Source organism: Microtus oregoni, unplaced genomic scaffold, assembly GCF_018167655.1.
Source record: "Microtus oregoni isolate MIOR12 unplaced genomic scaffold, Mior012 000071F_ref0000514, whole genome shotgun sequence".
NCBI classification, from domain to species: domain Eukaryota; kingdom Metazoa; phylum Chordata; class Mammalia; order Rodentia; family Cricetidae; genus Microtus; species Microtus oregoni.
The window spans coordinates 2,982,151-3,006,134 of NW_024543978.1; positions in this window are offsets into that span (position 1 = coordinate 2,982,151).

Below are 23,984 nucleotides of genomic sequence, written 5' to 3' on the forward strand. Positions count from 1 at the left end.
ACCCACAGCAGGTGACAAATCATCCACCAGCCCCAAGCAAATACAAGTCAAACAAAGTCCCAGCATGGGGGGGAGGGCACAAAGTGCCAACATTGGGTGGGGCACACAGACCGAGCATGGAGGGGTAGGCACAAAGTGCCAGTATTGGGGCAAGGGGGCGTAATGTCCCACTCTTATCTGAGGAACTACTGGGAATTAGTAGCTTCTGGGAGAGAGAGTCAGCTATTTTCTAGTGCGGCCCCTGGTAGTTTGACCAAGCTCCAGTGGAAGACTACACACCCTAGGATGCATGGACAGAACATGTATGTTAAAAAGAAATTTTAAAAAGAGGACCCAGAATTGGACAGAGGAAGGGGAGGGTCTGGACGGAGTTGAGGGACCAGTGGATACGGTCGACCTGTATGGTATGAAATTCCCAAAGACGAAGACAAGGAAGAAAAGACAGATGACAGCTAGCAGCCCCATGCGTTCCACCCCAGTCTCCCAGCGGTGCCTGTCCAGGATTCTCGTGGTTCTCGGTAGCATCAGTGACAGTCGACGCTCAACACACTTTGCACATTTCGACTTCTGTTCTGTGAAATCTCATCTACGGTCTGCAAGCAATCAAACATGTGGTACGTGTTGGATCTCAGCTTGTTTATGTCACTTGACTCTCTATTTTGGAATGTCTCACATGCCGGCGCACAGCCACCCTCTGCCGGCTACACAAATGTCGCCTCTGGAATCTTCAGAAACTTGTTTAGCTATGTTCTGTGAATAGACTTTCATGGAAGTTCTTGTTTTATGTACTTAAAAATCATTTGTGTGACATTATTCTTGGTGTAGGACACTATTTCTGGAGAAATGTGAAAAAGAAGTTTCCTCATCCTAAACAGGAAATACATGACTAACCTAAGTAACAATACCACCTAAGCTCAACCTGGTGAGTACTGGGCTTATTGGGGCTACTTACAGGAGTACTAGTGATGGGCTGCTGAGAGGAGCAGGGTGACTCAAGACAGCACATCACTGAAAGGCCACCTCAGCACAAACAATGACTCAGAGATGCAACCCTGGAACTCCCCGAAGAGGCTCAGACACACCACAGGTCATAGCCTTCTCTGCTCTGCAGCCTCTACTGCTTAGATAACTGTGGTAGAGGCTTGTGATCCTACTAAGTTTCAGGGTCTTCCTGAAACTCGCAGTTGTCTTCTTGAGTCCGCAGGAGTCTCCTTCCTGGATGGAATGTTTCTCTTCAGGGGAAATGGTAAGCCATGTTCCCTTAGTCTGGTAACTTGTGAGTTCCAGAGTTCCTTGCTCCAAGGCTTGTATTTAACCTTCCTTGTGATATATTTAGTTAACTGGTTCTATCAGAAGCCTGGGCATTCTACAGTCCTATGGACAACATAAAAAGTGTCCCTCACTGAGTGTCAACGATTGCTTCTAATTTGCCATTCTACATTTGAGAAAGATATTCATTCAATGTCCTACCTTGCAGTTAATTACTGGTGACCTGTAGAATCTCGCCATGGGTTTATTGAGTTTGTTTCCCTTTCCTGTCCAAACTAGGGATGATCAATAGTTTTTTTTCTATGACTGTAACAATCACTATTAATTCCGCGTTAAGGAGATGACTGACAGGGGTAGCGCTCGCAGATAGACATCAAGCACATCTACGCTTCATCACCGGGCTCTCACAACAATGCTCATTTATTTACCCACTCAATAAATATGGATCGAGCGTTTCCTCTGCCTCCACCCTGGAGTAAAGATGATGAAGCCAATGACTGTCACAGACACAGCCTCCCAGAAAGCAAGGGCTTTGCTTCCACATTAAACACAGAGCTGGGGAGAGACTTGTTCCACAGCTGAACAGTGCACAGCTAGCAGTGTGGGGTCACACTGCAGAGCCACATTTGTCATTTTGCATTCTAGAGTAGGTAGGCACAAGCTATTCCAAGGTTTCACTGTAACAATGGTCTTCAGAGGCTCTCTCCCAATATGCTGGAAGTGTATGCAATTAATCCTGGGTTCCCTGAGGAGGAGGGAGTGGCCTCCACTAAAAACGGTGTTTGCGCTCAGGTTTCAATCGATCCCGCTGGCTGGCCTATGTCACAATTGCTGGATGGCCCACATGAATCCCAGCCTCTCCCTGCTATAAAAGCAGCTACCCACCAACAGGTGACCTCCCAAACTCATGTTTGAAAACAGATAAGTGCACTTAAGTGTAATTGATTGCACGAAAGAGAATGCCCAACGTGATCGCACAGTCCAGTACTTACCAAAGTAATTACACTTCAGAAAATCAAAATTAATTTGTACACTTCTGATGCACTTTGAAGGCTGTTGACATTTTATTGTAGTGCCTCTAATGAAATGAAAATTATTAATAATTGTTCCTACTTGAGTGTGACAAATGTCATTTAGCTGGAGAGGCAGAGGCACCACCGAGCGCCTTCGAATTATAATGTGGTTTAAAGTTGGGAGTGGTTGTTAATATTCAAAGTGGTATTGGGTCTGCAGTGCCTTTGCCAACAGCCCATGGGCTCTATATACTGAGATGTCTGGATGGCTACTGTCTTCTCAAGCTCTTCAGAAATTAGAGTGACAAGAGCATGGGAGAGGTGCACATAGATCACACTGTCAATTCTCCTGCCCACAGGAGGTCAAGATGCCTCTCTCCTCATAGGCAGCCATCATCAATAAACCATCCACTTTGGGCTCAGTGAAGGACACTGGAGAAACAGTGGCTACCTTCACAGGTACCCAGAGGCCAAAAAGAGTTCATCAGATTTTATTGTGCAACCTACAAGACACAAACGCCATCATTTTCAATGGGAAATAAGCCTGAGCTCCATTGGTGGGGCTTACTGTAAAAGCAAAATGAGAGGAATCAGGCAGCCTTGTTTATAAGAACTTCAAATGGTCTTGAAAACTTACATTGGACCTCAGGCTCAAGTTTTGCTGTTGTAAATGCATATCATGCAATGTTAACAATCAGTGACATTTAGGGTGTCAGCACTGTTGCATCCAGTCACCTCCATACAGCCCCAGAATGTGCTCACTCCCCAAAAGAAAAGGTGCAGATAAGGCAATCACTCCCCAATCCTCCCTCCACCTCAGCAACAAGCAGCTCAAACTGACTCTCATTTCTACCAAGTTGCTTGTTTCGCAACTTCCAGTAGGTAATTTTTTTTTATTTTCTTAAACCACTTGGTGTGTTTTCAAGGTTTAGCTCCATTGCAGAATTTATAAGCATAGCATTCCTTTCTGGGACTGAGTACTGTTCTAGGGAACCGATACACCGTTGTCATTGTCTGTTTTCCTTCTGATGTGATTAAAACACTCTAAGGAAAGTAACTTAAGGGAGAAATGGTTTATTTTAGCTCATAGGAAGTCAAACAGGAGGGTCTTCGAGTAGCTGGTCACAGAACATCATGGGAAGCTGCTAATCTCAACTTTCCTCTATTTGCACAGACAAGGATTCCAGCCAGGAAATGGTGTCACTCAGAGTGGATGGGTCTTTCCACATCCATCACCATTTCAAGATAGTTTCCCACAGTCATGGTTAGAGGCCCACCTCTCTGGTGATTTTAGATTCTGTAAAGTTTATAAGCCACACTAACCTTATAACCCCATTCTGTTTATCCTTCACCCTTTACTAGAATGTGGGTTGTCTCCTTGAAGGCCACTAGGGATGGTGTTTTAGCTATGGTTTCTATACTGTGGAGATGACACTATGACCATGACAACTCTTACAAATGACAACATTTAATTGGTGTGGCTCTCTTAAAGTTTCAGAAGTTCAGTCTATTGTCATTATGTCGGGGAACATGTAGCATGCAGGCAGACATGGCGCTGGAGTAGTTAAGAATCCTACATCTTGCAGGCAACAGGAAGTTGACTGAGACATTGAATGGTACCTGAGCATAGGAAACCTTAAACTTGCCCCCACAGTGACACACTTCCTCCAACAAAGCCGCACCTCCTAAGAATGCCACTTCCTGTAAGATTATGGGGACCAAGTATATACAAACTACCACATTCCACTCCCTGGCCTCCATAAGCTTGTAACAATATCATGATGCAAGATTCATTTAATCCAACTTCAAAGTTCCTTTAGTCTATAGCAGCCTCAACAATGTTTTAAAGTCCAAAGTTCAAAGTCCTCATCTGAGATTCACGCAATCTCTTAACCATAATCACCAGTAAAAATCAAAATAAAAAAGGTAGATTACATACTTCCGACATACAATGGTGTAGGATATACATTACTGTCCTAAAACACAGGGAAAGGAGTATGATAGAGAAATATTGGACAAAAGCAAGACTGAAAAACAGATGGACAAACTCCAAACTCTGCATCTTCATACCTGATGTCAAAATGCTCTTCAGATCTCCAACCCCTTTCAGCTTTGTTGACTGCAACACACTTCTCTCTCTTGGGCTGGTTCCATTCCCTGTTAGCAGCTCTCTTAGGTAGGTATCCCATGGCTCTGGCATCTCTAACATTTTGGGGTCTCCAAAGCAATGTATGCTTCAACATCACACAATGACCTGTCTACTAGGCCTCCATTCAGGGACACCCCTAACATATGCCTGGCCTCAGAGGCTTTCTTTAGGTGCAGAGGCAAATTCAATAACTCATTTCTTCTATCCTTAACTCTAAAGACAGAACCATATGGCCAAAGTGGCCAAGTTTGGCTGTTTACTGGGACTCAAACATGGCCCCCTCATTCAGTTACATCTTCTCCAGTTTTCTGTCCTTCACTGCCTAAGCTTGACTGTCCTGAAGCTTGCTCTTAGGACCAGGCTGGCCTCTGCTTTCCCAGTGTTGGGATTAAAAGTATGCCACACCACATCCGTCTCTAAACTTTTCTTTAGTTCCTTTTCACAAATTAAAAACCTAGCTGGGTGGGATGTTGTCCTGAGGTCACCATTCCCTTTCTTCCATTTCTTTATCTGTTTACTTCCTTGAACATAGAACTTAGTTCCATTCCACTTTTTGGTCTTCCCTTTCTCCTTAAATTTCACACTTTGTATTTTACTCTGCTCAGTTTGCTCCTTTTAATTATAACTCTTTATTAGAGTTAGAAACTAGTAACCACACAGTAGAGTCTATACTAGGTTGGTTTGAGATTTCTTTCACTAAGGGAATTAATCCAAGATGCTTCATTTTAGCCTCAGGCAAACTTTTTAGACAAGGGTCAAACGCAGCCACTTCCTTCACCAAAATAACACAAGAATGAGTTCCAGGTAACACACTAAAATTCTTCCCTGTAACATCCCACACTTCATCAAATCATGTTCAACACCACTGTCTTCCATGCTCCTGCTAGTGTGGTCCATTAATAACACTAAACACATTTCACAATTCCAAGGTCCAAACAAAAACATGCTCAGGCCCATCTCACAATACCCCATTCCCTGGTATCAACTTCTGTCTTGGCTTCTATCGCTGTGAAGGTGACACCATGGCCACCACAACAACTCTTATAAAATGAAAACATTTCATTGGGTGGCTCACAGTTTCAGAGGTTCAATCTGTTGGCATTATGATGGGGAGCCTGGCAACATATAGACAGAAGTGGTGCTGGCACAGTAGCTAGGAGTCCAACATCTTGGAGGCAACAGGGAGTCAACTGAGATGATGGGTGGTATCCTGAGTATAGGCAACCTCAAAACCCACCCCTACAGTGACACACTTCCTCCAGTAGGGCCATATCCACTCCAACAAAGCCACACCCCCTAATAGTGCCACTCCCTATGAGATTATGGGGGGGGCAGCTGCATTCAAACCATCACAGGTGGCATGTTAGGCACATCTGTGTACACGCTGCTGCTGAACCCCAGCACTTAGCCACAAGCTCACAGAAGTCAAGGCAGTTAAGGGGGTACAGAAGCAGGTAGGGACCTATGCCCACCTCTGCCTTTGAGATTGAACTAGGCCACTGTTTAGGAAGAGGCTCCCTGCCCTGGGTGCACACAGCCGCTTTGGAGAGCACCCTCCAGCTCACTCACTAGGGATCTCTCTCCATTTCAGCAGTGCAGCTTTCCAAACTCTAGTGGGAAACCTGACCGTGGCTGAGAGTGGAAATATGGTTTTGATATTGCTGACATGAAATTCTTGCTGGGGTGCTGGCATGAATAGTGGCCACACAGAGAAAATTCCAAGAAGACCTAGGGGCTTCTCATGTCCCTGTTTCTGAGGCCCAGATGGATACTGTGTTCCCTCCCACCAAAAACCTCAGTTTCAAACTTTTAAGATGAGGAAATTCAGTAAACTTAGAATCCAGGAAGTAGTTGAGACCATCTCTGACAAGAAGAACCCAGAAAAGCTTGTTGAGATGACACACAAGGATGGGCTGCCACTTCCACAAGAACAACCTGCAGGATGGGCAGAGCCCATGCTGGATCACCATGTGATGGGTGATGACCTTGAATCTTGATCCACCTCTGCCTCCTGGGTGCTAAGCTTATAGTGATACACCACATACCAAGAACTATGTGGTGCTGATCAGTGAGCACAGAGCAGTGGACACACACAGGGCAGTGGACACAGGGCAGTGAACACTCACAGGGCAGTGGACACAGGGCAGTGGACACAGGGCAGTGGACACAGGGCAGTGGACACAGGGCAGTGAGCACAGGGCAGTGAACATAGGAAGTGGATACAGGGCAGTGGTCACAGGGCAGTGGATACAGGGCAGTGGACACAGGATGATGAGCACAGGGCAGTGGACACAGAACTGTGGACACAGGGCAATGAGCACAGGGCAGTGGACAGAGGGCAGTGAACATAGGGCAGTAGACACAGGGCAATGGACACAGGGCAGTGGACCCATGGTGGTGCGCATAGGGCAGTGGACCCAGGGCAGTGGACACTGGGCAGTGAACATAGAATGTCATGATTGACAGGCCAACACTCTTCCAGCTGAGTTCCATCTCCAGCTCTTTTCTTGGCTAATTCTTATGACAAGATAACCCAGTCCTCCCTGCCCTGTCACCTAGGCCTTCCTGAACTAGGACAGAGCATAGGGCCCTCCCTCCTCAAGAGCCCTGTCTGTGCCCGTAGTCTCTCTCACACAGTAAAGGCTGCGGGAGTGCTGCTGACTGAATGCACAGCAGATATGGGGGTTAATGTGCTGGGAGAAGAGGGGTGAGTTTCCAGCATGAAGTGCTTTCTGTACCATCCCCAGGTCTGATCCAGGCCAGAGGGGCAGGATGGGAGTGCGAGAAACAGGGCATTCAGGGCAAGCAGGAAGGATCTTGTCTCCACAGGCGAAGGCTCCAAGGTAGAATTTCTGCTGACTCCCACCTCCACACACCCTATTAAACCAATCTCCAAATGCCTTTCTTCCCTTATCCTGTCCATGGCTTGTCACAGTCAAGAAGACCTTGTTCCACATGAATAGGCAAAGCCTGACTTGGCTTTCACACGCATTCAGTGTCTGGTATCAGAGGACTTCTCTATGTTGTAAGAGTGGTAGTAACATCAAAAAGATCATTCAGGCTGAGATGTGGGGTGGTGGGGAGAGAGATGGAGGGAGATAGGGAGGAATGGAGAGAGAGAGAGAGAGAGAGAGAGAGAGAGAGAGAGAGAGAGGAGGGAGGAGAAAGAGGAGGGGAGGGGAAGTCTAAGGTCTAATGGATAGAGGAGCATGCTGGAGGCTCAGGGAAGATCTGAAGTCAGACTTTGTTCCTCAACTGATGACGGGCAGCTCACCCTCATGATGGAGGATCTGCTTTTACTCATTTGAATCTTAATCCCATCCTAAGGGACTGTCCTGGAGACACCCAGATCACAGCCAACCAAACACTTAGATGCCGTCATCCTGTCAGGCTGACATGCTTCCCATTTCCAAATTTAGTGAGCTTAATTAAGTCTGGCTTGGGAGCTCAGGTGGGAGAAACCTGCGTCTCTGAGCCTCTCACCTGGGTCCTCACACCTTGTAGCCATTTAAAAGAAAATGGTTCCCAAAGGGAGTGGTGGTATTAGGAGGTGTGGCATTGTTGGAGGAAGTATGCCACTGTGGATTTGATGTGTCTCCTATGCTCAAGCTACTCCCAGTGTCTCAGTTCACTTCCTGTTGCCTGAGAGTCAAGATGTAAGAACTCTCAGCTACCTCTCAGCACCATGTCTGCCTGCATGCTGCCATAGTCCCCACCATGATAATGGAATAAACCTCTGAAACTGTAAGCTACTGTTTCAACAATTAAATGTTTTCTTTAATAAGAGTTGCCATGGTCATGGTGTCTTTTCACAGCAATAGCATCCCTAGCTGAGACACACCTGATGTGGCCGTTGTTGTAGCATTTCTACTGCTTCAACACAACAACATGACCACAAAGCAAGTTGGGGAAAGAGTTTTTTGGGCTTACATTTCCGCATTACAGTCCACCTTCAAAGGAACTCAGGACAGGAACTCAAACAGAGCAGATGCCTAAGTCAGTGGTTGCTGACTTCAGCAGAAGGAAGTGGTCTGAGGCTCCCTGTGGACCTAGTGGCTGATGTAAGCCATGATGTGGTTGACCTTGATACCCCACGCTTGCTTAGCTCCCACAGAATCTGTCATGGTTCTTCTTTGGCCGTCTCCACGTTTCCTTGAAGAGACAGTAGATTTTCAAATCAGCTCTTTTCTTTTCCTATTGTTCAGCTTTTCCTGAGCAAAGTTCAGGCAAATAAATTACTCCGAGAAAATCGATGGAGGTGTATGTTTACATGATCAGATAAGGACACTTCAAAAGTGTATCCCGCCTCTCCCAGCCAGCTGCCTCACACACCTGGACTCTATGGTGTTAGAATCGGGAAAACTCAAACAGCAAAAAGATGTTAGACCAGGGAAATGTCAGACAGGGAATGAGGCTTAGTTTAAACACAAAATTTGAAATATAGGTAATTTCTTCTCATTACAGTTTAGTAAGAGATGGTTCACTATTTCCCACAGGCTGGCTAGTTCCAGGATGTCTTCTTCCAGTCACACCAGGAAGCAAAGGACCCTGATGCAGCCAGGCAGGGTCTTCTTGAATCAAAAACAATGCTGAAAGAAGGAAGCCATGTGCATTTCACAGGTGATTTGTGGACTCAGGTCGGTGTCCTCAAAGGCAGACCCTGAGCGCCCCATCCTTTCCTCATTCCACATTCTCCCAGGGGTCCTTGAGAGTCTCCTGAACACCTGTGTGTAACAAGCATCTTGCTGAGGTAGCCAATAGATAAACACTCCCCAGTCTGAGGCAGGCCTGTCCAGGACACACACCTGAGCTCACAGTGTGCCAGATGATACAGATGTGCACCAGATGCAGAGGTGACCTCCCCGCCGCTCCTAGTGGCATGGTCTCTCTTCACTGTGACACAGGAGGGGTGTCAACCGAGACAGCTAAATGCACTTCCCAGGGAAGAGCGCCTTGATGGAGGAAGGTCATTGGCTAATAAAGGCACTGCCCTGGCCCATTTTATTGGTTAGAGGATAGGTGGGAGGAGTAAACAGCACAGAACGCTGGGAGGAAGAGGAAGTGAGCTCAGAGTCTCCACAGCTCTCCTCTAGGGAGCAGACACCTGAGAGAGACGCCATGCCCCGCTCCCGGCATGAAGCTCCGACCCAGGATGGACTAGGCTAGAATCTTCCCGGTAAGACCGGTTCTCACAGATTATTAGAGATGGGTTGATCGGGATGTGAGAATTAGCCTGTAAGTGCTAGAGCTAAAGGGCCAAGCAGTGCTTAAAAGAATACAGTGTCTGTGTAATTATTTTGGGGCATAAGCTAGCCATGTGGGCGGCCGGGTGTGGGGGGCGCAGCCCTGCCGCCCCATATTACTACAGTTGGCGCCCAGACATGTGGACAGCCGAAACCCACTTAAAAAACCTGAGAAGGCTTAAAAATAAGGGAGAGTGAGTTTAACACAGATTTTTGCTGTTTGTTGGTGTCGTGCTGTAGAGAGATTTCCTGATTCAGCAACAGTAGCAGAAAAACCACTTTGTCATTTTAAATCGCAACTTCCTGGGGCTGTGCCGCCATTGCGATCTCTGTCTGGCTCCTGCGGGAGACAGAGCTTTTGAATAGAGCATTTGGAGTAAAGTGCTATGATTTGTTTGATGGCAACTAGACTTGCTGTGTTCTCGGGTCTGCTCTGCTTGTTAGAGGCAAGCATGCGCTCTCATCTAAGAGAGGCTTCCTGACTCAGCTTTAGCTGCAAAGCCTGCAGCTCATTAAGAGGTCCTGCCACGAAACACTTAAACGGTGTTGACGAAAAGCTGAACACATGTTTTTCAGTTTTCAGCCATAGCAGGAAAAAAGCTGCACCGTTTAAAAATGCCAGCTTTCTGGGCTGTCCTGCCAGGGCAAACTCTGACTGATTGAGGCAGGAGGGCCGGCTACCGAGAGAGGACTTGAGTGTTGTCTGTTGTAGCTCACTTGCTGGCAGGGACCTTGAAATGCCATACAGTTGTTGCAGTAAACATGCCTACAGCCAGTACCTCAGCCATGAGGCTGGAAAGCTAAGGAATGGACTGGATCTAGCTGGCAAATCCACGCCTTTAATCCTACTGATATTGCTTGGTAAATTAAAGGCTCTTGTGGTCAGAAAAAGAGAGATATACAGTAAAGAGAGATTCAAAGACAAAGAAAATTTCTAAATGGTTTACTGTGTGTTAAAAATATATGCAAGCTAAAAGTTGAAGTTCTTAAAGTAAAAAACATAAAAAAAAGGAAGAGAGTTGTTGTGTGTGGTAGTACACACCTTTAATCCCAGTGCCTAGAAGGCAGAGACAAACAGATCTCTGTGAGTTCAAGGTGTAGTAGTGTACACCTTTAATCCCGAATGCCTGGGAGGCAGAGACAGGCGGATCTCTGAGAGTTCAAAGACAGCCTGGTCTACAGAGTTACTTCAGGTCAAAGATACAGAGAACCTGTCTCAAAAAGAAAAGAGTTAAAAGTAAAAATAAACAAAATAGAGGTTAAAACAAAGCTGCACAAAGATGGAAAATACACAGAGAATTTTGATACTGTATGCTATTATGCTCTCTATGAATTATTTGAATGCTGAGGAAGGAGCAACAGCTGCTAAAAGATATTTATTTATAAATGCTGCTGAACTAATCCAACATAGATATTTTGAAAATGCCTTGAATTTGAAATTTGGATCTAAGGACATGATGCTTTGGAAAGGAGTTTCTTATTTTGTTTTCACAGAGGATGAGACACTGTTCATTTCTTCTATTCCGATTTGGTATGATGGACCACGCCCTCCTGAAGGGTTGGTGTGAACGCCTTCAAAAAATTGCTTCGCTCAACTGCCAACTGAGATGAAACTAGCACACAGGTTATACCATGAAAGACCTAATTAACGACGCCCCCATTCAGCAGGAAGCAGTTTGGAGAGAAATAACTGCGCCCATGTTCCCAAATATGGTTTATAAACGTTCTTTAACATTTAAAGGGGGATATGATATAGATATGAATAATTTGCATTAGTATAGATTTTGCATTATTGATAGAGATTTACGGTCAATTTTGTTATATGTATATGTATTTCTGATATTGATTAAGGTGTTGTGATTGTGTAGTTCATTATTAAAATGTAATGTATAATTAGGAAATATAGGTTGTTGATAGATAATCGTAATAGTCAAATTTGTAGTCATGTTAGTTAATATTTTCTAGATATATAGAGATATATTTTAGATAGACATTCGTCATGTCTTTCAAAGATTACAGAATAGGACATTTAATGTTTTAATAACTGAGGACTTTTCATGACAATGAGACACTCTGCTCCTGGCAGCACCAATGTACTTCAAGAGGAAGATGGGCATCGAAGAGGCACCTTATGGAGTTTGACAGCCATTTGGGCAAGAAACTGCTCTTGCCTGGACTATTGCATAAACTGGACACAGAGAACCCGCAGAGAGAGGACTACTGAACTTGCCTAAGGTGAGATGATCTTTCGGGGTTCCTGATACATGAAAAAGTCTGCGAGACATTCTGCAGGACACAACAGATAGTGACTGAACTGACTTTGAATTTTCCTGCTTTATGGAAATGTCTGCTGGATACCATGGGCCTGAAGGCTGAAGATGGATGCCCCAATGGTACAAAAGAACTTTGGGTGACTGTCCAGGCAGCGAGATGTCTTTGTCATTTCTAGAGTTTGAAGTTTCTTAGTTCTTGTTTACTTAGGTAATATATCTTTCTGGAGTCTTTGATGGAGTTAAGAATAGTTAGTTATAGTTATAGTTTTCCTTAGTTATGATAAAGATTATTGTAACTTTTACTTGATAACTGTTTTGTTATATGTAATTTTGCTATGTTAAAGCCTTTTTTTTTTGTTTAAACCGAAAAAGGGGAAATGATGGAGGAAGGTCATTGGCTAATAAAGGCACTGCCCTGGCCCATTTTATTGGTTAGAGGATAGGTGGGAGGAGTAAACAGCACAGAACGCTGGGAGGAAGAGGAAGTGAGCTCAGAGTCTCCACAGCTCTCCTCTAGGGAGCAGACACCTGAGAGAGACGCCATGCCCCGCTCCCGGCATGAAGCTCCGACCCAGGATGGACTAGGCTAGAATCTTCCCGGTAAGACCGGTTCTCACAGATTATTAGAGATGGGTTGATCGGGATGTGAGAATTAGCCTGTAAGTGCTAGAGCTAAAGGGCCAAGCAGTGCTTAAAAGAATACAGTGTCTGTGTAATTATTTTGGGGCATAAGCTAGCCATGTGGGCGGCCGGGTGTGGGGGGCGCAGCCCTGCCGCCCCATATTACTACAGCGCCTGGCCCAGCACACACAAGCCCTGTACTTGATCCAGATTAAGGAAAACAGAGCTGTCCATTAGGGTTCTAAAGCTCACCAGCAAGCAAATGTCTTTTCTCTAAAAGAACTTCATGCTTTTGTGAAATGGAAGCCACTTTCAAGGCTTCCCTTACATCCTGCAGCTGTTGACAGCTGAGCAGGTGCCTTATTGCAGCTGCTTCTGCCCCAGGAAGAGGTTAGCATCAGACAGGTCCTGTTGGGCTGGTACCACTAGTGTTTTCTAGTATTAAAATTTTTAAAAATCAATCTTCACTTAGTTTAGTTAAAATGGAGTTGAGGGGGCCTCTGAATTGTCTTTGGCCACAGGAATGTCTTGTTTATTCAGTCACACACGCTCACAGTGAGCTAATTAGTCAGGGCAAGGAGAAGTGGTAAGCAGATGTCACAGACCCTAGTTCCCGGATCTGGATAAGCGGTAAGTAGATGTCACAGACGCTAGCTCCTGGATCTGACAGACCCGAGCTCCCGGATCTGACAGATCCTAGCCCCCGGATCTGACAGACTCTAGCTCCCGGATCTGACAGATCCTAGCTCCTGGATCTGACAGACTCTAGCTCCTGGATCTGGATAAGCGATAAGCAGATGTCACAGACTCTAACTCCCTGGTCTGGTCCCATCCTGGTTTTGGAGTCTCCTTTTGCGTGTGTAACTGACGAGGTTACTGGTCCCAACTCTAAGGTTTGAGTACAGATCATCTGTCAGCACTGCAGAAGAGGTCTCTGCCCGTGTGAGGAATCCCTGGTCTGAGCTTGCTTTCCCTGTGGTGAGGACCAGGAGTGGGGTGTTCTCAGAGAGTTCAGGCTCATGTCCCTCTGAGACTCATCCTGGGCTCCTGGATTAGCTCGGTAGATCCTCACCTTTGTTATTTAATTAACTTTGTTCTGTCTGAGTTCCACAATCATTCTCCAGGTGGAAGGAAAGACCTTTCCATGCTTATTTCTAAACTGTAGCTCTAATCTCCACTTCAACACAATTAAATTTCACTCAAACAATTTAATTAAAAAGTACAGGTGAAAAATGTCAGGACCGATATGTATTTAGGATGAGTGAGTGCTCCTGGGTATGAAGCTGGCCTGAGATACAGCTTGTCCTCTCACCATGGTTGCTGTCATTTCATAAGCAAGGCCCTGGCTTCAATTCCAGCAAAGCATTTGTTGGAAGGACTCTAACTCTAAGAGGCACCAACAGTTTCTGAATTCGCTCCTGGAAGCTCAAGCACCCCCTAAATGCAAGGTCAGGACAGATGGCTGATGCGCAAGCACACTTCCTTGCTGAAGAACAAACAAGCCTTTCTTACTGGACTATGGAAGTGGATGGTCCCCTGAGAGGCGGAGGAGGCAGAGTTCCCCATGGCTCTACTTCTGCAGACTAAGAGGCCCTTGCTATTTATTTATTGATTTTTCTGATGTCTCTGTGTATGTGTGTATGAGAGAGAGAGAGGCGAGGGGAAGGGGGAGATGGAGAGAGAGAATTTGTGTTGTACTGTCATGTGATGTATGCACTTGTTAGTGTAGGTGTGTGTGCATGTATGTGGGTGAGTGTTCATATGTCTGTACATGTATGTGGATGAGTGTTCATATGTGTGTACATGTACGTGGATGAGCATTCATATGTGTGTACATGTATGTGGGTGAGTGTTCATATGTGTGTACATGTATGTGGATGAGCATTCGTATGTGTGTACATGTATGTGGATGAGCGTTCATGTGTGTACATGTATGTGGATGAGTGTTCGTATGTGTGTACATGTATGTGGGTGAGCATTCATGTGTGTACATGTGTGTGGGTGAGTGTTCATATGTGTGTACATGTATGTGGGTGAGTGTTCATATGTGTGTACATGTATGTGGGTGACTATTCATATGTGTGTACATGTATGTGGATGAGTGTTCATATGTGTGTACATGTGTGTGGGTGAGCGTTCATATGTGTGTACATGTATGTGGGTGAGAGTTCATATGTGTGTACATTATATTGGATGAGTGTTCATATGTGTGTGCATGTATGTGGGTGAGCGTTCATATGTGTGTACATGTATGTGGGTGAGTATTCATATGTGTGTACATGTATGTGGGTGAGTGTTCATATGTGTGTGCATGTATGTGGGTGAGTGTTCATATGTGTGTGCATGTATGTGGGTGAGTGTTCATATGTGTGTACATGTGCAAACCAAAGTAGACATTGGTTGCCTTTCTTAAGTTGCTCTTCACTTGTATTTTCAACAGGGTCCCCCACTGAACCAAAAACACATTGATTTGACTAGGCTGGCCAGCTAATGAGTGTCAGGGATCCTCTGTCCCCACCCTGTCCCTAAGTGTGGTAGTTCTAAGAACATGCCACTACACCCAGTCTTTTACCTAAGTGTCTGGGGATAAATCCCAAGCACCCCCTACTTGTGTACTTCACTGACCGAGTCATCCCCCAAACAGGGTCCCTGCCACTTTGAAAAAAAAAATGATAAGGCTAAAACCATGCCTGTGTTTCTCTGCATCATCTCTGATTGCCTTGATACTACACCCAAGTACGTAGCCCAGAGAGCCACAGGCAGGCAGGCATTTCTTCCATCATTCTGAAAGCCCACTTTCAAACTCTCTATTCTCAGCCTTAAGATAGATGCCCCCACACAAACCACATGCATAAACAGCCCCCTCACCCACCCAGAGAAGTGCAATCTAGAGTGCCCGTTCCATAATGGAAATACATCACAAAGGATTTCTTTACTGGGTAATCTTTCTCTGTGACAACACAAATACACACTGTGCCAACTGCGGCCGGGCATGCTTAAACCACTGAGGATTTCTTTATTGACTCATTTTATCATACAAAACTGACACGAGCTTCTTATTAATCTGTCTCCAAAGAATCAAAATGCTTTAATAAATACCGTAGTTCCTTTAGGTGTGGGAAGAAATGGCACTGTTAGCTAAACGTTGTCTGGCATTGAGTGAACGCCTCAGAAGCTATTTAACTCAAGACCATGCTAGATAAATCCGGGGGCCAATAAAGGAAACAGCACCTCACTTTCTTAATGACCAAATAGGGACTCTTCTCCTGAAGCAAATACACAGGAAAGGTTGGGGCTGGAGTTTGGGGGCTGGCTTGGTTTAGTCCTTCATGGGGTTGTCCTTCTTTTATATGGATCACAGCAGCAAGCCAAGGCTCCATGTGTGTGTGACAGGGACAGAGGGACAAAACAACTCCAGTTTCCTGGGGACATGCTGTCTGAACTATCCACCAAGACTGATGGCAGATCCTGCCCCAGACAAACCTCAGTCGCAGGTCTGGCCCACGTGCTCAGGAAATGAGGTGACAGGACACTCCCTGATCACATGGACTCAGCTATCTGGGAGGAGTCTGGAGCCCCAGAACATCACTCTCTGATCACATGGACTCAGCTATCTGGGAGGAGTCTGGAGCCCCAGAACATCACTCTCTGATCACATGGACTCAGCTATCTGGGAGGAGTCTGGAGCCCCAGAACATCAATGTCTGACCCACAGAGGTTGGCTTCCCTAATACCCGGGTCCCATTCCTGTTACAGATTGTGCTACAGATGGTGCTCAGTGTATTGTCTCCATCCCCTTCTGTCATGGAAAACAGCATCCACCCACCATCTCTTCTTCCTATCTTCTTGTAGCACATGAGGTGGTCCATCACATAGAAGCAGATGCCATCCTGTGGCTCCCACCCTAATATAACACACACAAGACGAGGCCATTCATGGAGCTTCCCATCCAAGGCTCCAGGTGCTCATACTGTCTCCAGCAGGAACAGGGGCCATATCGTGTTCTTTTGCACCTTATTTCGGCACTCTCTAAAGAACATTACAGTATTCTTGGGAACAAGGATGAAGACAGACTTGGCGACATTTAAGACTGTTATGACTCTGAAAAGGCAACAAAGGGTTTGAACATCAGAACATTGATGTGGGATGTCTGTAGTGTGGAGACCGCTTCTTTGTTTCTGGCTGCTCAGCCCCCAAAAAACCACACAGATACTGTATTCATTAAATCACTACTTGGTTCATTAGCTCTAGCTTCTTATTTGCTAACTCTTACATCTCGGTTTAACCCATCTCCATTAATCTGTACATCACCACAAGGCTGTGGCTTACCGGGAAAAGTTCCAGCATCTGTGTCCAGTGGGGCTACATGGCTTCTCTCTGACTCCGCCTCCTTTCTCCCAGCATTCAGTTTAATTTTCCCTGCCTAGTTCTGTTCTCCTATAGCTCTGCTATAGGCCCAAAGCAGTTCCTTTATTAACCAATGATATTCACAGCATACAGAGGAGAATCCCACATCAGATGTCCTTCTGTATGTGTGTTTCTTTTATTGGATAATGAATAAAGCTGTTTTAGCCAATGGCTTAGCAGAGTAAAGCCAGGTGGGAAATCCAAACAGAGATATAGAGAGAGTAAGCAGAGTCTAGGAGACATCATGCAGCTGCCAAAGGAGAAGACATAGGAACTTATTGGTAGGCCACAGCTTTGTGGTGATACACAGATCAATAGAAATGGGTTAAGATATAAGAGCTAGTTAACAAGAAGCCTGAGCTAATAGGTCAAACAGTATTGTAATTAATAAAGTTTCTGTGTGATCTGATGGAGTCTGGGCAGCTGGGAAATCAACATAGTCTCTGTTTACAGAACACTATAAGAGAGTAGCTCATTGGCCCTTGTTTCTTCCAGCACTAGAATATTCTGCAGCCCCTTCTTCTGTGCACCTTATCTATATCATCTCATCTTCAACTGTTCTTCAGTCGTTCACACGTATGTTATGCCTCCCCTCCTCATATATGCATTTCTATACGAAACATGAAGGTACCCAAGACTTCCATGGGAAGACATCATTTCAGCACCTCTACCTGCATTCCAGTCACTGACTGTCTTTAGTAGGACTTGAGAATGAGGGGGAAAGGCTGAGCCAAGAAAGGAGACATGCTGTCACTGCCTCCCAGTACCATAGGAGATTCCGAGCTGGAAGTAATTCCTATGATGCCCTGTGTAGGCTGCAGGGCCAGTGCTTGGGGAGGGACTGCGGCCTGTGTGAGGTCATGACCTAGGCAGCAGAGATGCCCACTCAGCACCAACAGCTAGCACACTAAGAAAATGAAGGGCTGGCAATGAGAGGCCCTGGGCCTTGCCCTTCCACATTGCATCCACCTGTGTCTGGCTGCAGCATCTGCCTGACTCTGGTCTCTCCTCTCAAAGCATATTATTCAGAGACAAAGACTTTGTATCACTTCCTTAGAGCTTATTATTCAGAGACAAAGACTTTGTATCACTTCCTTAGAGCTCTGATTTTTGATCCTGTGACAGCAAAGCAACTAGAAACAATTTCACTGAGGAATGACCCATTTTGGTTCCTGACTTTGGACACATCAGTCTATGCTCGGCTGGATCAAAAGATGAACCCTGTAGTGGTAGGAGTGTGTGGCAGAGATGCTTGCCTCCTGGTTGTCTGCAAGGAAAGGGATGAGGAGAGAGGGCTAGAGAAAAGGGTACCTTTCCAGGTCTCATCTTTGTCTCCCCTCCAAACATCATCATCAGCCGAAGACCAGGCATTCAGCCTACACCTGTTGAACATGTTTCATATTCAAACCACAATGTTCCCCTTTAGCTTGTTCTTGGGGCCCGGCACCTCCATGCCTTCCCTCACCTAGTCTGAGATCCTAAACACCCACCCTGTCCTTCCACAACCCTGAGGTGTTACCATAATCTGATCTGGCTATGCAGCATCATCCTGGCCACTCAGCTAGGCCCACACTGCCTATCATTACAGGAGCCCCCATGACTGCTCACCAGGACCTGTGTGATAGCCAAGCCCCACTCACTCAGCTCTGGGTGACTGCTTCCCACCATGTCATACTCTTATGATAACCCTCTCTGCCAGCCCCATCCCAGTGACCTCCTCTGGCCACACAACACATTCTCATGCCTCCTCTCCCATCCTCAAGCCTCTGATGAACATCAGCTATCTAGAAAGGTCCATCCTAGATCTGTTGTGAATGTGACAGGTTTAGTGTCTGGGCAGTGTCTTAGAGGAAATCCTTGCTTTCCACATGCAGGGCCTAGAGTTGCATCCTCAGCAGAGAGAAAGTGGGGAGGGGATGGAGAAAAAATACAGAATGATAGAATGAGAACAGGGATACAGAGACAAACCCATCACCAGCAGGGATAGAGAGACAGGTCCTTCACCAACAGGGATAGAGAGACAGGCCCATCACCAACAGGGATGCAGAGACAGGCCCATCACCAACAGGGATACAGAGACAGGCCCATCATCAACAGGGATACAGAGACAGGTCCTTCACCAACAAGGATACAGAGACAGGCCCATCACCAACAGGGATACAGAGACAGGCCCATCACCAACAGACCCATCACCAACAGGGATAGAGAGGCAGGTCCATCACCAGCAGGGATGCAGAGACAGGTCCATCACCAACAGGGATAGAGAAACAGGCCCATCACCAACAGGGATGCAGAGACAGGTCCATCATCACCAACAGGGATGCAGAGGTGAGCCCATCACCAACAGGGATACAGAGACAGTCCCATCACCAACAGGGATGCAGAGGTGAGCCCATCACCAACAGGGATACAGAGACAGTCCCATCACCAACAGGGATGCAGAGACAGGCCCATCTCCAACAGGGGTGCAGAGGTGAGCCCATCACCAGCTGCCTTCTACTCATTTGTTTCTTTATGGCTGTTATCACCTCATACATTCTCTGCAGGGTCTACTACCTTGTGCCTTATCTGCATCCCCCACATTAAGAGGTGAAGTTGCAGAGACCCTGGCTATTCACAGCAGATAGTGACTATCTCTATTCTTCACAGTGAGTCACTTCTTCCGTGGAGCTACATGGCAGAAGCTATGGTGCAAGGTGCAGGATCTCACACTCCAGGCCTGTCTCTTCCCTCCTCTTAGTTTCTGGTGACACCTGGAAGGCCACCCTAAAGCTCAGAGTTTCCCTGTCTGTTATAGCACCTCCTGGTCCTGTTCAGGGTGTTTCCTGTGTCAGGAGGCTTCCCAGCATGGGGCAGGAAGGCACTGACAACAACTATGAGAGGTTGCCTGCCCAACCTCCAGGGGCAGTATCCAGCCTTCTCTTGGGAACATCTCAGAAGGTGGTATGCCCTCCTGCTGAGCCTTCCTGTTCTTAGGAGTGCTATGGCAGCCAACTCACTGCCAAAAAGCTCCATGACAAACTCCTCAGCACACAGTAAAGCACCCACTAACCTGAAGTCTCCACGTTTCTGCTTGCTTAGAGGTTAAGAAAGCTGCCTGAAGCAGAGTTCTAAGAATGTTCCAGGGTGAGAGATGGGGGTCAAGGCAGGCGTGGAGATAAGAGCAAGAGGGTGGTGGTCAGGGTGGTAATGGAGGTCGGGATGGGGAATAAAGGGCAGCAGAAGGATGAAGGGCAGGGCAGGGGACAAAGGCCGGATCAAAGATGGAAGGTAGGACCGGAGGGTGGATGTTGGGGTAGGGAGTCATACTCAGAATGGAAGATGAAGGTCATCACAGGAGATAGGGATCAGTATCAGACGTTGGGGGGGGGGGGCGTCAACGAAGGGATGGAGGTTACAGCACATGAAAGTAATAGTTAAGGATGGAGGTCAGGGCATGCTACTGCCCTCCAAGCAGAGGGTTCCACACACAGATTTCCACAGTGCATACCAGAAGTGGGTGGGCAGGGAGACAACTTCTAGCATGTTCTCCTTGGAGGTGAACTGAGGACTGAGGCTGGTGGCGTTCCTCACATTCCTCCCGACATTCATCTCTCCAGAGAAGACTCTTGGAAACTAGGAATTTTCCAGTGTCGCTAGATTATGCCTCTAGCTATCCACTATGCCATGCATCTGCACATATCCTCGGTGCTCGGCTTTCTCCTCAGCAAGAGAGAGAACCCATGCCCATCTCTTGTTCTCTCAGCATCCCGTGCACATCTGTGAAGGCAAAAGGGACCATGTAGGCCTGTGACCTCCAGACATCTCCCTTCATATGGAACAACCTGACCACCTGTTCTTACCTTGGCATGGGGCATAAAGTGGCTCCTGTAGAACATTCTCACTGGGGTCACTAGGAAGTGATGGCAAAAGGCATTCAGGGAGCCATGTTTGGGATGCTGCAGACACATTGGACACTGTCCCTGGAGGTATGCAATAATAGCATGCAACATCACACAGGACTGTCCTATTAAGTCTAACTCTCAACTTGACACAGCCTAGAGTTGTGTAAGAAGAGAATCTCAAATCTAACCAGGTCAGGTGGCCTTGTCTGCACGTCTGCAATGAATTATGTTGAATGTTAATCATAACTGAGGGCCCAGGCCGCTTTGGGAGGCGCCATTCCTTTGGTAGGTGGTTCTGGGCTCCACAAGAACGCTAGCTGAGCACAAGCCAGTAAGCAATATTCCAACACAGTTTCTGCTTCAAACTCTTATTTGAGTTCCTGACCTGACTTCCCTTGATGGTGGATTGTGACCGGGAAGTGTAAGATGAAACAAACCCTTTCCTCCCCTAAGCTTCTTTTGATCTAAGGGTTTTTATCACAGCAACAGAAAGAAAAGTAGAGCAGCTAGCAACAGGAGAAGCACCAGAAAGAAACAGGGGCACATGCCATGCAGGGCTGGGAGGCATCAGAAAGAACGCATGTACAGATATGCTGCAAGGTGTTGTGTGGATTGAAAGGCCTCAGTCACAGAGGAAGGCAGGGCATATACTCCAGCACAAGCACCCTATATATTTTATAAGGATCCATGCATATTTTATGAGTATGCATCAAACACGTTAGAGAGGGCGCTAGATGGGAGATGAGGAGGAGAGGCAGGGCTCTGAGGTGATGTGGGATATAAAATATGGAGGAGGCCTTTCACGAGTTCAGGAAGTTGATGTGTTAGCAACTCAAGAGTCTAATAAGCGCAACTGTGTTAAAGATAAAAGGGAAGGAGGGAAGAGGGGGAGAGGGACAGAGGGGATGGACTGGAGAGAGGGAAGAGGGAAGGGAGGCTCTGCATTCCAAGCTCACTCCTTGAGCCCAGGCCACATGACAGGAACACATGCCTGTCATGGCAGCCAGCACCTACTGGTCCCTGTTCAGTCTTGGCTACAGAACCTTTACAGGGCATGTACCTGCCAGAGCTCCCTATGAACTGTGAATGTTTGTTTGGGGTCCATGTTTTTTTTATTCTTGCATTGTTAGAGGTCAGTAAACATTTACGAAGCCAGACTCAATCAACAGACATGGCTGGTATCAGAATGAGCATGAGGGAGATGACAGGACACAAGGGGCGTGGTCTGTGTAAGGCACAAACAAACCCGGAGACCAAAGACTGTTTGGGCACATCAGGGACACTGTCCCCAAGAAGGGCAGGACCAGGAATGCCTTTTAGAATGGTGTGTCTGGTCCGTAAGGCTAACAGGATGGTCCCACAAGATGACTCTCTCCCCATCTTGTCGGACACAGGCAGGAAAGAAGAGGTGGATGACCCCATGAGTCAAGCTGAGTGAAACTCTGGGAACAAACATCAGCTCCTGCCACCTGCACACAACTCGAGGACAGAGAAGATTATCTCCTTGGTACACCAAGACAGTTGTTTCTTGGAGCAAAGAGGTCCTGGCTTTGAGGACCCGTAGAGACATCGGAGACAGTGGCTTTCATTGTCTACATACCTAAACAGGGTTCCATCCACTGAGCTTCCTGCTCTGCCCTCAGAGACACCCAGAGGGCAGTGCATCCTGGTGTAGTTTTAAAACTTGAGAACTTTTTTGAGTCCTAGCGTCTCAAGAGAGTGCTCAGCTGGTGGATTGCGGCTGTTTTGTTATTAACAGGCACACTTTCATCTTCCTCTCACTTCAGTGAGGGCTTTTCATCAGCCATTTGGACTTTATAGGAAGTGGGTAAGCGAGCATGGCCCACAAACGCCCTTGCAGGATGGAGAAGGATACTCATTATATATTACATAACAGATGCATATACCTTTTGCATATCAGACTAGCATTCCAAACAAGAGCAGGGAGAAGAGCAGGGCCCACTTCATGTTTTGAAGACAAAAGCATGGGTGCTTCAGATGTCCTGCCTCTTCTCTCCACTTGTAACTGGAGACACTTAGGGTTTCTCAGTTCTGCAACTAAAAACTACCTTACTCACAGAGATGGTCCCCTCAGCACCATCATGCTGGTCTGGACTATCTTTCTAGCCCGCTCATTATGAATGATGTTGAGGGACTTCCCTTTGCTCACAGAATAAACAGCTCTTTCATCCTGGCAGACATACCTGGCCTGGCTCTTGATGCCTGCCTCCCTGACAAACCCCAGCCATTTGAGTTCCCTGTCTACAAGAGTACATGCTGGTTGGTGTTTGGTGTCTGTCACTTGCTGTTCCTTTGCTCCTAGTATCTACAAGGCTGTCCCTCTTCTGTGCTCTAGTTTTAGTGCAAAGCTGCCTTCTTCCATACACCAACTAGTGGGACTCTGCTTGCACAACCCAATGAATCTTTGTTTGCATGATCAAATGGCCCTCTGCCCTCATCATCCAAATGGACCTCTGTCTGCAGCATCCAATGGCTCTCTGTCCACACCATCCAATGTATCCATCCTTGCACTATCTGATTAGGCTTCACTTTCAGTTACACAAGCAGAGTAGAAACTCTGTTTTTTGTTTGTTTGTTTGTTTTACAAAGACCTGTGTTCTTGGTTTCTTGTGGACTCTAGTCCTGGAACTCAGTCTGTTAGCATCTCCTTTGACATGGGGACTCCCATCATGCATACAAGAGCCTTGAGGATTAAGGACATGTGCAAGGTCTGGCCCCATTGTGCTTGGCTTTGAAGTGTCTAAGCCTAGCTTCCTGGCCAGCAGCTTCCTTCTGGAAAGTTTTGATATCCCCCTTTCCAGTTTCTTTGCCTAGGACCTGTTTTGACTTCAGCTCATCACACTGAACCCGTCATTCCCAACAGGTCCTGTTCTTGACAGCTGTGTAAGCCAAGACCCATTCCCGACAAAACCACCAGTTCTAGAGACTCTGCTCTGCTTGCCGTGTTCAGAGTAGGAGCTCTGCCCAGTTGGCAGAGACCTTCTGGGAAGGAAGGGCCCACTGCACTATTAATTTGATGGTTAATCATAAAATGAATTTGCATGGTCCATCATGATATTAATTTCTGTGACACATCACAATATTATCTTGTTCATTTTTCTCTG